Genomic DNA, 13,873 nt, shown 5'->3' on the forward strand with positions numbered 1-13,873 from the left:
CACAGAAGATCGCTGTTAATGTGGGTCGTGCGGATCAGCAGGCAATGCAATTGGATCCAAGTGTCCTGAATGCTCTAGCATTCAAGAGAACTATCCAGAATTCTTGCAAAGAAAGAAATTTTCAATAAGGGTCCAAGACGTCGAAAGAAGGATTCAGCTTGTGAAGAAAGTCTATCTCAAGGATGCTCCAGTTGATTTGTAATTTTTGGCAAGATGATTCATCCTTGACTTTTGTTACTATTTTGTAATCGAGATCCACCTAAACTAAGAGAACTGAGATGTATTGAAGATATAAATATATGATATGCACTCGCTCTCAAGAATCAAGGAGAGAGAGAGTTTTGAGTCGTGGATGTAGAGCAGTCCACAGGCTGAACCACGTTAAACTTGGTCTTGTCTTGGTGTGTGTTTGGCGTTAAACTTGGCCTTGTCTTGGTGTGTGCTTGGCGTGATACCATCTTTACTCCTTAATGTGTGCAGCGATTTTCTATGTAAAACACAGACATAGAAAATCACTATGCACAACAATTTTCTGTGTAAAACACAAAACACAATGGCTATATACGTAGTGATTTTCTATGTTTTGTGTGGCTTGAGTACATTCCAATCACTGGATTTGCTCGGCCATTGTTCTAAGAAACTGGACATAACCCATAAGTTTCAGTCGTGTATTTGCTTGGTCACAGCACCAACATTTGAGCAAGGTAGATCAGGTCGTACTGTACATAGCTGATCATCAATGTTACTACACATCTCACATGAGAACAGTGCATGGGACTTGGGGAGCACGAGACTTGGAGGTTACACACATATCCATCAAGTGCGATGTGAAGATAGTTCTGGATCCAGAATGCATTTTGGATCCTCATCAAGCTGGTCCACATGTTATGGTGGATCCACATGGTAGAAAGGATAGACCCAATGTTTGATTGATAAGGCCAAATCATGACTCATACCTTGGTGGTGATTATATAAAACATGGACTCCTCTATAGGGAGACTGAATGCAATTGAAACTCTCCAAAAACATGCATCTCTTGATATAACACCCCAATTTGAGACCTTGAGAGCCCAATTCCGGTTGATATTACTTTTTAGAGGGAAAGCATATAGAGTTCACACATAGAAAACATGGCAATTTTTTTTCTCTAATGAACTCATTTTCCTTGACAAAGTTCATCATTCATAACATACGAAAATAATAATTACATATTCAATAACAATAAATAAAACTAGCAAGTACTCTACTGTAAAGTCGAAGTAGCTGATCACGTCCTACCTGCACTATTGTGCCTATAACCTACAATTGTAATTATATAGGGAGTGAGTCTACAACTCAGTAAAGAATATTTATAAGCAATAAATGACTTTAACTTACAACTGTAATGGGCTCTAAGCCCCTAATCTAAGTTTAGTTTTTGACACACCACACAAGGTTTGTGATGCAAAGCATCCTAAGGGTCCGTGCATTAAAGACAAGTTAGATCCATATCCAACTCATCAGATTCGATATGGGATGCGATCTGTGGCAGATCCAATCATGCAGGACCATCTGGGTCCAATTGGATCTCTGCGTTCCAATTTCTGAGATATTCTATTTTTTTCTCAAAAATTATATTTTTATGTTTGATTTCATTTTGTATGTCTGGAATCATTCATACTTTTTATGTATTTTATTTATGTATTTTTTTTTATTTTTTTAAGTACTGGATTTTTCAGATCCGGATAGTTCTAGTACCCTGTAGGATCTTTTTGTAGCACTAGAGGGTGTACAGGGTAATTGAGTAGTTTTATTTTTATTTTTTATAATTTTGATGTTAGATCTAAAGTAATATGTGTGTAAAAATCCAGTTTGAGTATTGTATCTTGTAACAAGATCTAATATCACCACCTAGATCCATATTGGTGCCCTAGAGCGGGACCAATATGAACTTGGGTCAATGATATTCAGGTTTTCCTTGATCAACCACATCAGCCCATCCTCATTGGGCGTAATTGAGGTGCCGCCCAACTGGTCCAATTAATTTAAAAGGGTGTTATGCCATTGGGCCAACTTGAGGTGCAATGAGATCTAGAACTTGCTTGAATTAAGCTCTCTCATTGGCCTCATGGGAGGCTAGCCTCATTGGCCTCAAGTGAGGCTGCCTCTCACGTGGTCAATGAGAGAACTTACTCTCTTTGTTCTTCTTAAATTCTATCAAAAAAATTAATGAGGGGTCTTTTGTCTAACTTTTAAATAAATTTGAAATGGTGATGAGAGAGGGGAAGAGGCCGTTTGAAGGGTGAACATAGTCCCTATATTTTGACTGTATCTCCCTAGATAGTGGGCCAAATTGCATGATCTTTAGCTTGCTGAAAAACTAAGATCCTGCTCAATAAGTTTTTTGTTTACCATTTGACTTGATTCAGTTTTGTTAAGCCGCTAAAGTCCCGAACAAGTTGCGTGCTGACAACATCAAGGAAGAAGGTGAAAAGAAAACTCGAGTTGGAGCTTGGTGTGTGTTTAGAGGTTCATTTGGGGAAGGTCACATTGGATGAGTAGCTGCAGAAGTCACATCCACGATTGGAAGGCTCTACACTTCCCACCTTCCATGAGCTGATGTTGGTGTTGGCTTTTGCACAATCACACCATCTTCTTTACGAAACTGTGTTTGCATACCTTGATCTCTCTTGTTCTATGCTTCGATCTTGATGTTTTTGATCTTTGTATCTTGCAAATAGTTTGTTGATGTGTATTGAATGAAAGTTTTGAAGTTTTTATGTTACTGAGAGCTTTTGAAATTCATTTTAGCATTCTGCATCTTGTGGTTTATTTTAGTTTGTTTTTTGTCAAGAAACAGGTCTCTCGGTTCTTGAGTTGTCTGAGATGACTCCAAAGAATCGACCGTATCTGCCTGGATACTGATCATATTCTAATGTTCTTGGGCTTTCTGGTAAGACAAGACACAAACCTCCAACTTTGTTGTTGAGGGATTGGCCTGATTTGGCACGCAGAGTCCTTGAAATTCCCTAACAAACTGTAGGACAAACAGAGTTTGTCAGTCCCTGCTCAGTCCAAAATGCTTCAGCCAACGTTTTGTATTTTTAGGATTTCTCACAATCCGCTCTATGAAAATTGAATCCGTTTGATACTATGGAATGTTAGGATAGAGATTTGTGACTTTCATGTTTATAATTTTTTCCAAATCATCCTGTAAGTAGTTCGAAAGAGTCAATCTTTCTACACCTGCTATAAACTAAGCATGCAACTTGACTGTTGTGGAATCCTGCATAGGCTGTTTTGATTTTCGAATATCTGAAGTTTTACTGCATGATTTCTAAAACTAAAAATTAGTCTGATTTGATAACATTCAGCTGCACCTTAGTGAAGTTCGGAGTTTCTTTCAAAACCCTCATTTGAGCACCTGAATCTCGGGTGATTCAAGTGACCGAAAAGAACCTTCTGTCATGGGTTATGACAGTTGAAACCAAACAGATCAAAACTTCAAAAATTAGTATAAAACTATAAGATTGCCCCAAAATTCCAAACCATAGTTATATGGAAAGGTCTCAATCCAACCTTTAATTCGTCTGTTGGAAGTTTTCAGAAACTCCATCATTTGAGGGTTAGAAAATCCCTTTGAACAAACTGCCTGCCAAGTCCAGGAAGTCTGACGAAGGCCACTCCGACTGGTCCAGTTCTGAGTCCTGGAGCAGGTAGTTCAGATCCGAATCCAGTAATTTTGGATTCATTAGAAAGATATGTGAGTCATGCACGATTTTCTTCTGGACTGCCTCTATCAAAATAGAGTGCATGAGTCCTAAGAACCCTGTTTCTCAGAGTCCTATTCAGACTCATTCCTGTGAAAAAGCTTCTGTGCGTATTGAGATCCGTGTGGATCTTGGATCGTGGATCAGTACTTACCAAATCCATATCATTTGGTATCAAAGTAAGGGTTTCTAGATTTCTCAATCCGACATGATTTCCGGTGTGGTGAGAAGTCAAAAAAATAATAATTTAGGTACCATTCACCACGACGGGTTGAATGGGCGATCGAGGTCAAAACAACCATAATAGGGGCAAAGATGATCGTGACCAATGTCATGAGGTTCGCGATCTACAGAGACAACTCACTGAGGCTAGACAACTCATCGAGGCTAGGCGCCAAGTCAATGAATTAGCTCATCAACTGGTCGAAGGTACGACAACTTAAGAACGACGAGCTAAGTGAAGTCCACGTGATTCCTGAGGAACACTTGAGACCCAATCTTTTGATTCTGACGATGACTTCAAGTTAAATCATCAGAGTCCAGAAAGGAGAGATGACTTCCAACCAAGGATATCTTATTGGGATTTTGGTCTCTGTTTTGAGATCCCAGAGTTCAAGATAACTGAAACTCCTGAAGAGTTCTTAGATTGGATTAGCGAAGTCGCAAAATCCTAGAGTTTAAAGAAGTCCCAGAGGATCATCATGTGTGATTGATATCCCTCAAATTGAAGGGTCGAACTGCAACCTCCTAAATCCTAAAACCCTAAACCCTAAATCCTAAACCCTAATCCCTACAACATAAAACCCTAAAACCTAAAACCTAAAACCTAAATCCTAAACCCTAAACCCTAAATTTTAAAACCCTAAACCCTATATTCTATAAAAAATGGGTTTACAGATCGTGATAGAACATCTTCTATAAAAAACAAATTGAGTTCTCTTATACAACTGGTTGCATGCCAACTGTATCAAGCAAATTGCGATAGCACATAGCCTTTATACGTACAAATCGTTTTAGCCTTTTATCAATGTTTGTGCAAATCGTTTGAACCTTTTATCAATCAATGTATAAATCGCGATAGGAACATAATTCATAAAAGCAAATCATAATTTTCACAGTACAAAACGTTAAACGTTTGTTCGATTTTTATTTACGAAGGTCGATCATTACAATGATTTGTTCAGTGGCATTTGTGTGCTACACTTATTAAAATAGATTTATACACTTATAGGTTGTCACATTACAAAAGAGAATTTTAAAATTACTACAAAGAATTATAGAATCCCAACAAATAATTATCAGGACGTCGATTTGTATTTATGAAGTTACCGCGACAATGATATGACTTTGTTTGTCTTTGTGAACGATATCGATATTTTTATAAAACCCTAATATAGATCTGTGTAAAACCCTATTCTATGCAAAACACTACCCGACCCGACCCGACTCATTATTCAGATCTGAAACCCTAATCTATTTAACCTATCTTCCTCTTTTCTGCGACAATGCAACTTCTTCTTCTTCTTCTTTTTTCTCCTACGCCTTCATCTTCTTCTTCCTTGTATTTTTCTTTCTTCTTTGTTCTTCTGTGTTCCTTCTACCTGTGCTTGATAGATGAGGTTTGATGCTGATACCGTGGTTATTTCACGCCACGAGGAACGATCTGTATAATGTTTGATGTTGATTATGGTGGTTATCTTCTGTGTATATATTGATATATTCATGACACATACGACTATGGAGTATTTGTCATGAAGTATATCAAAGCTTACGCAAAATATAACGACCATAATCATCCTCAATCATTGTTGCCATACCGAAGCAAACATAAATATTCTGCATGATAGACAGAGGGTAATGCTGATGACCATCTATTTGATCTATTCCTACTGCAGAACCCTCCATCGTTCGCAAACCATCCTTTGCACTTGAAAAAATATCTGCCTAATCTTCGATATACTTCATGACAAATATACTACAGTCGTGCAGGCTCCATCTTCTTTGTTTGTTGGAATCCATACCATAGGCAAAACTTCGTCAGCTCTGCCTCAAAGTTTTCTGCACTAGCAAGTTGGATTTCATGCGCACCTGGATTGCATTTGAAGCACATCACTATTTGGATGTGGGGGTGATGCTGCTGCTGCTGATGATGGTCATGTATTGTATCTAAACCAAACCATTGGTCATGATGTATCGTTGAAATTACCTCAATTTATACTTTAGTAAGTCTAAACATCGTGTCGATTTGTATATTATTTTTCTTTTCTGCCTTTTATGAATCAGTCATTGTGTAAATCACAAAAGGACATATTGTTTACATAGACAAAGCTTGTAAAAGTAATTCGCGATAGAACAATCAGTATCAAGCAAATCGTGATAGCATGTATCGTTACAGTGAAATCGATTTGCAACTAAGTCTCGATTTGTAGTTTACTAAGTCTAAATATCGTGTCAATTTGTTTATTATTTTTCTTTTTTGCCTTTTATGAATAAGTCATTGTGTAAATCACGATAGGACATATCGTTCACATAGACATAACTCGTAAAAGTAGATCAAGATAGGAAAAATATTATTATATTATGAAACTTAAAGAATTATGGTTCTAAGTCGATTTGTATTTATCAAGTTACCTAGATTTGTACTTCACCAATAAACATCATGTAGATTTATTTTTTCTTTCTACTTTTCTCCTTTTATTAGTCATTGTGTAAATCATGATAAGACAAATCGTTGTACATATACTGTATCTAAATCGTTATACCAGATATTATCCTATAGCGATTGACACAATGACGTCTGTATTATTGAAGTTAACTGGATTTGTTCTTTACTAAGTCTAAACATCGTGATAATTTATTTACTTTTCTTTTCTGCCATTTATGAATCAGTCATTGTGTAAATCACGATAGAACGTATCGTTCGCTTAGACAAAGCTCGTAAAGGCAAATCATAATAGAACATTCAAACAGATTTGGTTCGATTATTTGATGGGTTTTGGTGGGATGGTTGTACAGATCGTGATGAAACACCTTCTATAAAAAACAAATCATGATCTCTTATAGAACTGGTTACAAGGCAATCAAAATCAAGCAAATCGCGATAGTACATAGTCTTTATATGTATAAATCATTTCAACCTTTTATCAATGTTTGTGTAAATCGCGATATGAAGATAGCTCATAAAAGCAATTCATAATTTGAACAATACACAACGCTAAACGCTTCTTCAAATTTTTTTATGAAGGTCGGACATTATAACCATTTATTCAGTAGCACTTGTGTTACGCTTATTAAAAAAAGAATTATACATTTATTTTTATCATATTATAAAAAAGAATTATAGAATTACAACAAAGAATTATAGAATTATAACAAATAAATATCGGGATAAAAAATCATATAATGTTTATTCAGTGGCGCTTGATGACTCAAATGGACTAAGACATACAAATCGTCTCTTTCTTTTTCTTGGTTTACTAATAAGAGTTTGATTTACACTAATGAATACTACATATTACAACGATTTAAAATAACGAATGCTAAATGCTAAAATGATAACACTTTGTATTAACGAAGAAAAAATCTTGTAACGATCATTACTTACGAATGCTAACGATTACAACGATTTACACGTGTTAACAATTTGTACTAAGGAATACAAAATCCTACAATGATCATTACTTAAGAATGCTAACAATTACAATGATTTACAGTAATAAAAGTTAAATACTAAAGCGATAACGATTTGTACTAAAGAATGCAAAATCCTACAATGATCATTACTTAAGAATGTTAAACATTAGAACAATTTGTACTAACGAAGACAAAATCCTGCAACGATGATTACTTAAGAATGCTAAACATTTCAACAATTTATTCTAATGAATGATAAATGCTGAAACAATTGTAAATAATTTTATACCATTTACCTCATTTAATTGCAGATCATCTAAAATTAACTTAGCATTATCATCCTTGACATTTATTCTAGCCCACCAACCAATTTTTGGAAAACCACAAATCGTAGGGCCACACTAAGGATGCAAGACAACAATATGCTCCCACAACCAGGCCTACAAAATCAATATATTAGTAAGACTATAACCTTCAACGATCTTAGTCTACAACTACAAAATATATAATAAACAATTACCTGGACAAATGGCCAAAATCCTGCGATAGTTTTTGTACCATTACTCACATGGTAAAATTGATTGTATAAGTATGAGAGCATAGCAGCTCTCCATGCATAGTTGTCAACTTTATCTAAGTCTTTCAAGAATTGCAGCTATAGGTAACTTATCCTCGAACCAGACAAATCATAAAATAAAGTAATTAAGTCCAAAAAAATAAAGAAGGAAGCCGCACAACTCTTGGTCAGCTCTTTCATATGCACATGTAGTGGACCGACCTTCCCATTTATTACGAAAAGAATAAACTTTCATCGATGTGAAGTTGCTTCTACCAGAAATACAATGACTTCAATCCTCCATCGACATTCCTAGAAGGGCCGTGCACTTGTCCCTTGCATTATAGTTTGAATCCCGTAATATGATAGCACTTCTATGACACTTAAGGCTCGTAATCCATGCCACATCTTCTAAGGTCATGGTGATCTCAAAAAGATTTAAACTGGAATGTGTTCGTCTTATTATTTCACTTATTTACCAGGTGGGTCATGGTGTTCAAGCACGTTTCAAAATAATGCTGGTCCAAAAGGCCACCAAAGTATATATTTTATAATCGATCCTTCTGATATTCACTCAACTGTTCATACCACAACAAAACTACATGCCACTAACACTACCCTTTGAGCTTTTCACCTGTTGCACTACTTCTCTTCTGACTTTCCTGTAATACAAAATAGCATATTATTTGTATCATAGTAATCACTATCATAATAATCGCTATATATAGTTATCGTTATCAAATTAATCACTATCACAATAATCGTTATACATAATAATACCTATCACAGTAAATTGTGACAGACATGATCGATTTACGTACCTTGGTTACACTTTTCTCCTTTTCATCCCCTCCCTTTTTTCTTTCTTCCTTCTCTCCTTTGCCTCCCTTCTTTGCTTTTCAATTTCTTCCATCCTTTCCATTTACTTCTCTTCCTCCTGCTTTTTCCTTTTCCTTTCCTTTTCTTCTCTTCCTCCTCCTGCTTCTTCCTTTCCCTTTTCTTCTTTTCTTCCTCCTACTTTTTCATTTTCCTTTCCTTCTCTTCCTCCTCTTGCTTCTTCCTTTCTCTTTTTTTATCTTCCTCGCCCTTATTCTCCTTCCTTTGCCTTTCCTTCTCTTCCTCGTCCTCCTTCTCCTTCATTTTCCTTCCCTTCTCTTTCTCATCCTGATGCTTCTTCCTTTTCCTTTCCTCTTCCATCTTCATCATTTGCCTTTCCTTCTCTTCCTCCTCCTCCTTCTTCAATTGCCTTTTCTTCTCTTCTTCCTCTTCCTTATTCTTTCTTTGTCTTTCTCTCTTCTCCTCATTCTTTATTTGCCTTATCTTCCTTTGCTTTTCATTCTCCTCCTCTTTCTTCCTTTGCCTTTCCCTCTACTCCGCCTTCTTCCTTTGCCTTTCCCTCTCCGCCTCCTCCTTTTTCATTTGCCTTTTCTTCCTTTGCTTTTCATTCTCTTCCTTCTTTCTTTGCTTTTCCTTCTCTTCATCATCCTTCTTCTTCTTCATCTTTAGTTCTTTCTCATGCTTTCTTTGCTCTTCAGCCTTAATATATGATGGATAAAGCTCTGCATTATACAATTCCAACGCTTTGCCCATGTCTTTATCATTCTCAATCTTCATTATATTTTGGTACCTTTTATAAAGCTCATATAGATGGGACTGATGAATAACTTCTGTAATAGTTATCCCATCAAATGGCAGGGGATTTCTTGTCTGACAAGCTTTAGACATTGCTAACCTGTACAACACATAAATTTAACTGCATCATTATATGTTACAACCACCTCCCCAAGTATATAATAATATAAATTATCCTATTGATTAAACAATCACCAACATTACAAATCATTGTAATATTTGGCTTCATAAGTAGACATCGTTGTAAGATTTAACAAACTTAAGTACAAATTGAGGTAACTTCATAAATACACACCGCTACTGCTTTAAATGTATAAATCATTGCTGCTTCAAACTTACAAATCGTTATAGAAATCGCAGCCTTCATAAGTACATATCGTTGTAACATTTAGGCTTCATACATAAACATTGATGATGTACGATTTATCAAACTTAAGTATAAATCATGGTAATTTTATTAAATCGTTGTTGTTTCATAAGAACAAATCATACTAACTGTTTTTCGATGCCCAAAAGGTGGATAGGTATAAATCAATTTATTTCAGTATGAAAATAGGTGTTATTTAGCATGAATAATACAACTAGTTGTAAGATTTAACATTAAGATTTACAAATCGATTTGTTTGCATAATGAAACCTTACACGAAACTCACTGAAACGATACAAATTCTGGTAATCCAACAGTAGAGGAGAAACACCCAAAAGGTAGACACAACTGATGGTGGCAACAATGCTGTCACTACACAGACGATGGCAAAGGATGCTCTGGCGACAACAAACGATGGCAAAGGTTGCTTCGACGACAGCAACGACGACAAAGGGTGCTCCGGTGGCAGCAGACGATGACAAAGGGTGCTCCAGTGGCAGCAAATGATGGCAAGGGGTGTGTCGTCAAAGGGAGCTCCTGTTACAGCAGATGGTGCAAAAGTTTACTGCTTAGGGCAAAAATGAAATGTTTGGACTTTGAAGAGTTAACACCATTCTCAACTTTATGGAATGAAGACATTTTTGTCCTTTTCTCGAACCGTCGTTTCACTTTTCTAGATGAAGAATATTTTTGTCCTTTTCTCGAACCGTCGTTTCATGGCGAGAATGGCACGAAAGGGTGCTTAAGTCTTTGCAATTGCACCGAACTCTGACACTAAGTGATGCTGACACACACGGGGATACGAGCCCCACGTACTTAATTATATACGTGACGCTCATTCGGCTCCCCGAACACGCACTATAGCAAACAATGCATCTTCGGGGGGAACATATAACCTGCTTCGCCCATTAAGTGACCTAGTTCTCAGCAAGGGTTCCACTTCATAAAAAAAACACTTTACCAGAAAATAATTGAAGCAAGTCATGAAGAAAAGAACAAGCTACTTTTTTCATGTCAACTTATGTAGACTATTATATGAAGCCTCCAATAGCGTGGAAGTTTCATTCGGGTTTTGATCAAATGCAGAAGTAACTAATTCTCAAATCTGGATACATCGATACGTAAACATTGCAACAAGTTTAATGAGTTGAAATTGTCTACCTTACGCTCAACTGCTACTTACACAAAATTGAGAAGGATTCCATGTCTAAGAATGAACGCCTTTCCATCTCGTATCAAGATACTTTGAGTATGTTTCCAGAAAAAGATTCTTTACTTGATTCTCTAGGTTATTCGTTTTTGTTTGTTAAGTTTATATATATACTAATGGGGATCTGCGTGGTTGGTAGGAGCTGTCAGTGCACGTCTTCATGTGGTGGGACGTTGCATATTCAAAACCCAATGGTAAGTTCAAATAATAACTGGTGGGGGTCTGCCAAACCACAGCTTGCCTTACAATATATATATATATATATATATAATGTGATTTTGAAAAAAAAAACCTTGTTTTTCTTCAAATGTTTTAAAATTAACCTTGTAATCTTATATTTCACCGCAAACTAAAATCGATGGGACTCATCCAAAGAACGTATAAATTTATTTGGCAAATGTTGGTCTCAGTGAAGAGTGACATTTCCATAGTTAATTTTCTCGGTAACTTACACATCAATATCTACAACTGTAAATTATTTATTATTCAATTAAAACAGACAATATGAGAGCTAAATTTTCAAGCTCCAGTTAACATCAGCATCCCCCTTATGGTACATGAATGAACAAAGTATTTCAATAAGACAATAGCAGTGTGAAGTAATGATACAAGCAGAAGGCATTAACAGCCAGCACTAGCATGAATAAAGAACGATGGCTTTCAAAGAATAGCCCGTCAATTTTCTTGTTATGAAACACATTGGTTTTCTTACTTGTTTTCCTCGTGTCATCCCTCTTTGGTGATGCCTCTCCATAGCCAATAAAAGAAACTAATAGGACCCCAAGCATGTTCACGAGGGAACTCATCCTTCCATTGATCAATCTTGTTTTTCTCCAATACCCCCTGATTTTCTCTCTCATAAATCCCCCAAGCTTGAGAAACGAGACACTTTGCTTTCCCATGGTTCTAGTTTTTGAGGGCATTGCTGCCCGACTTTCTGATTTTCCAGCCACTGTGTCGAAGGGGTCCACTGCATCCAAGTGAACACTGATTACGTTGGATGGCTCCACTCGGTGAAAGAATGTTCGGGCCTCATGGCGATTCGAGATGAAGAGTCCATGGTTCACCTTCACATTTTCAACCACTTCAAAGATCCCATCTCTCTCCTCAACAACAAAATCTTCAGAATATTGATTCGAGTCCTGATCAATGTGGTCAATGTGTTGGAAGTGATGGATTCGACTTGTTTCGCCTGGAAAATTAGTGAGTATGGCCTCAAACACGATTATTTTCTGCTCTATAAAGCATTGACAAGTAATCAAATAGTAAGGAACATAGCGATGGAAGCAGAAACCTACAAATATCCTTGTCTTGGAGCACAATCTCTATTGCCCCCTGATCTTGTGCGGTAATCTACATCAAACATGGAGATCAATGAACGCTACATAGCCAAAACTAGAAGAAAAATGAAGTCATCATGTGTGCTCTGTGTTTGTGCATCAATCAGATAGTAATGAACATCTCTTTCCACTGAAAAGCATCATATCATATCCTATGACATGATATATATTGTGCATGTATGATATGTTGATCCTAGCCGTCCAAGCAACTTCATCCAGGCTGCCCACATTCCATCCACCCGTCTGGTACACACTCATGTAATGTGGCAAGGAAACTTGGACAACCCGGATGAATCGGGTTGGATGACTGCGATCGATCGTGTGGTGTGCCACATCATCTGTCATAAGATACAATCATTTATGCATGCCTTTCGCCACCCTCCTTTACAGCTTCCTACATATAACAGGACAAGAGCAAGCAAGCTATGCATGAAACCCCATAGGTTTATGATTTCACGAGACTAGCTTTTGGTCATCGCTTGAAACTTGACCACATTCATTAAATCCAAGGTCTCATTATTGATTCATGAACTTTCAAACTTTTGTGAGTGGAAATGTTATACCACCTTATATATATATATATAATTTAACATTAAATTAGTTGTGTATGAATTCAACCTTATAGAAATGACTAAATTTGTTTTTAGAGTGATACTTTTTGAAATGCATGGCTATTTATTTTGGTAATGAATCTTTTGAATTTGAAGGAAATTGAAAAATCAAACACGAATCCATCAAATTTACCATTTTATCATAAAAAAATAACTATACATTTTCAAAATACCACTAGTTTAATATTAGATTAACCCATATATAATGTTCTTTTATTGTCAACGGAGCAGATCAGGTGATTCCTCAAATCACCATTCTTCGATGTCTTGGCATTGCCACCATCCCGCATCCAATGGCTAGGGTTCTGATGATAATGACATCACACTGTCGGCTGTCCGCCAATGTGGAGAGCAAATTTCTATCTAGTGGTGGGGCTCGGGTATCTTTCAAGGTACTTGGGCCTCCATTCGCACCACGTTTTGCACAAGCACATCTTTCGCAATTTGGAGAAGAGTCTCTGTCATCCCCACGTTCATTCCTCTCTTAAATCTTATGATGCAAGTTGTTTCGGTAGTAGGTCATATCTATGAAGTCCTATTTGACCAAAAACAACTTGCAAAAATGAAGTCGCGAGAAGGGTACGAAGAGAGGGATGGCAGGGGATGAGTGAAACCGATTTGGAGAACATATCACCCATCTTCTAAATTTGCTTTTCTCAATGATTTTTGAGAAAAACTCACTGTTGGGGTGTTTGTATGCTCAGCAACTTATAAAAAACGTTCTTAATGGCATTTGTACCATGCGGGTAGGTCTGGTGATGTGTCTCGCTTTGAG

Source organism: Nuphar pumila, chromosome 6 (assembly GCF_984573655.1).
Source record: "Nuphar pumila chromosome 6, dmNupPumi1.hap1.1, whole genome shotgun sequence".
Lineage (NCBI taxonomy): Eukaryota > Viridiplantae > Streptophyta > Magnoliopsida > Nymphaeales > Nymphaeaceae > Nuphar > Nuphar pumila.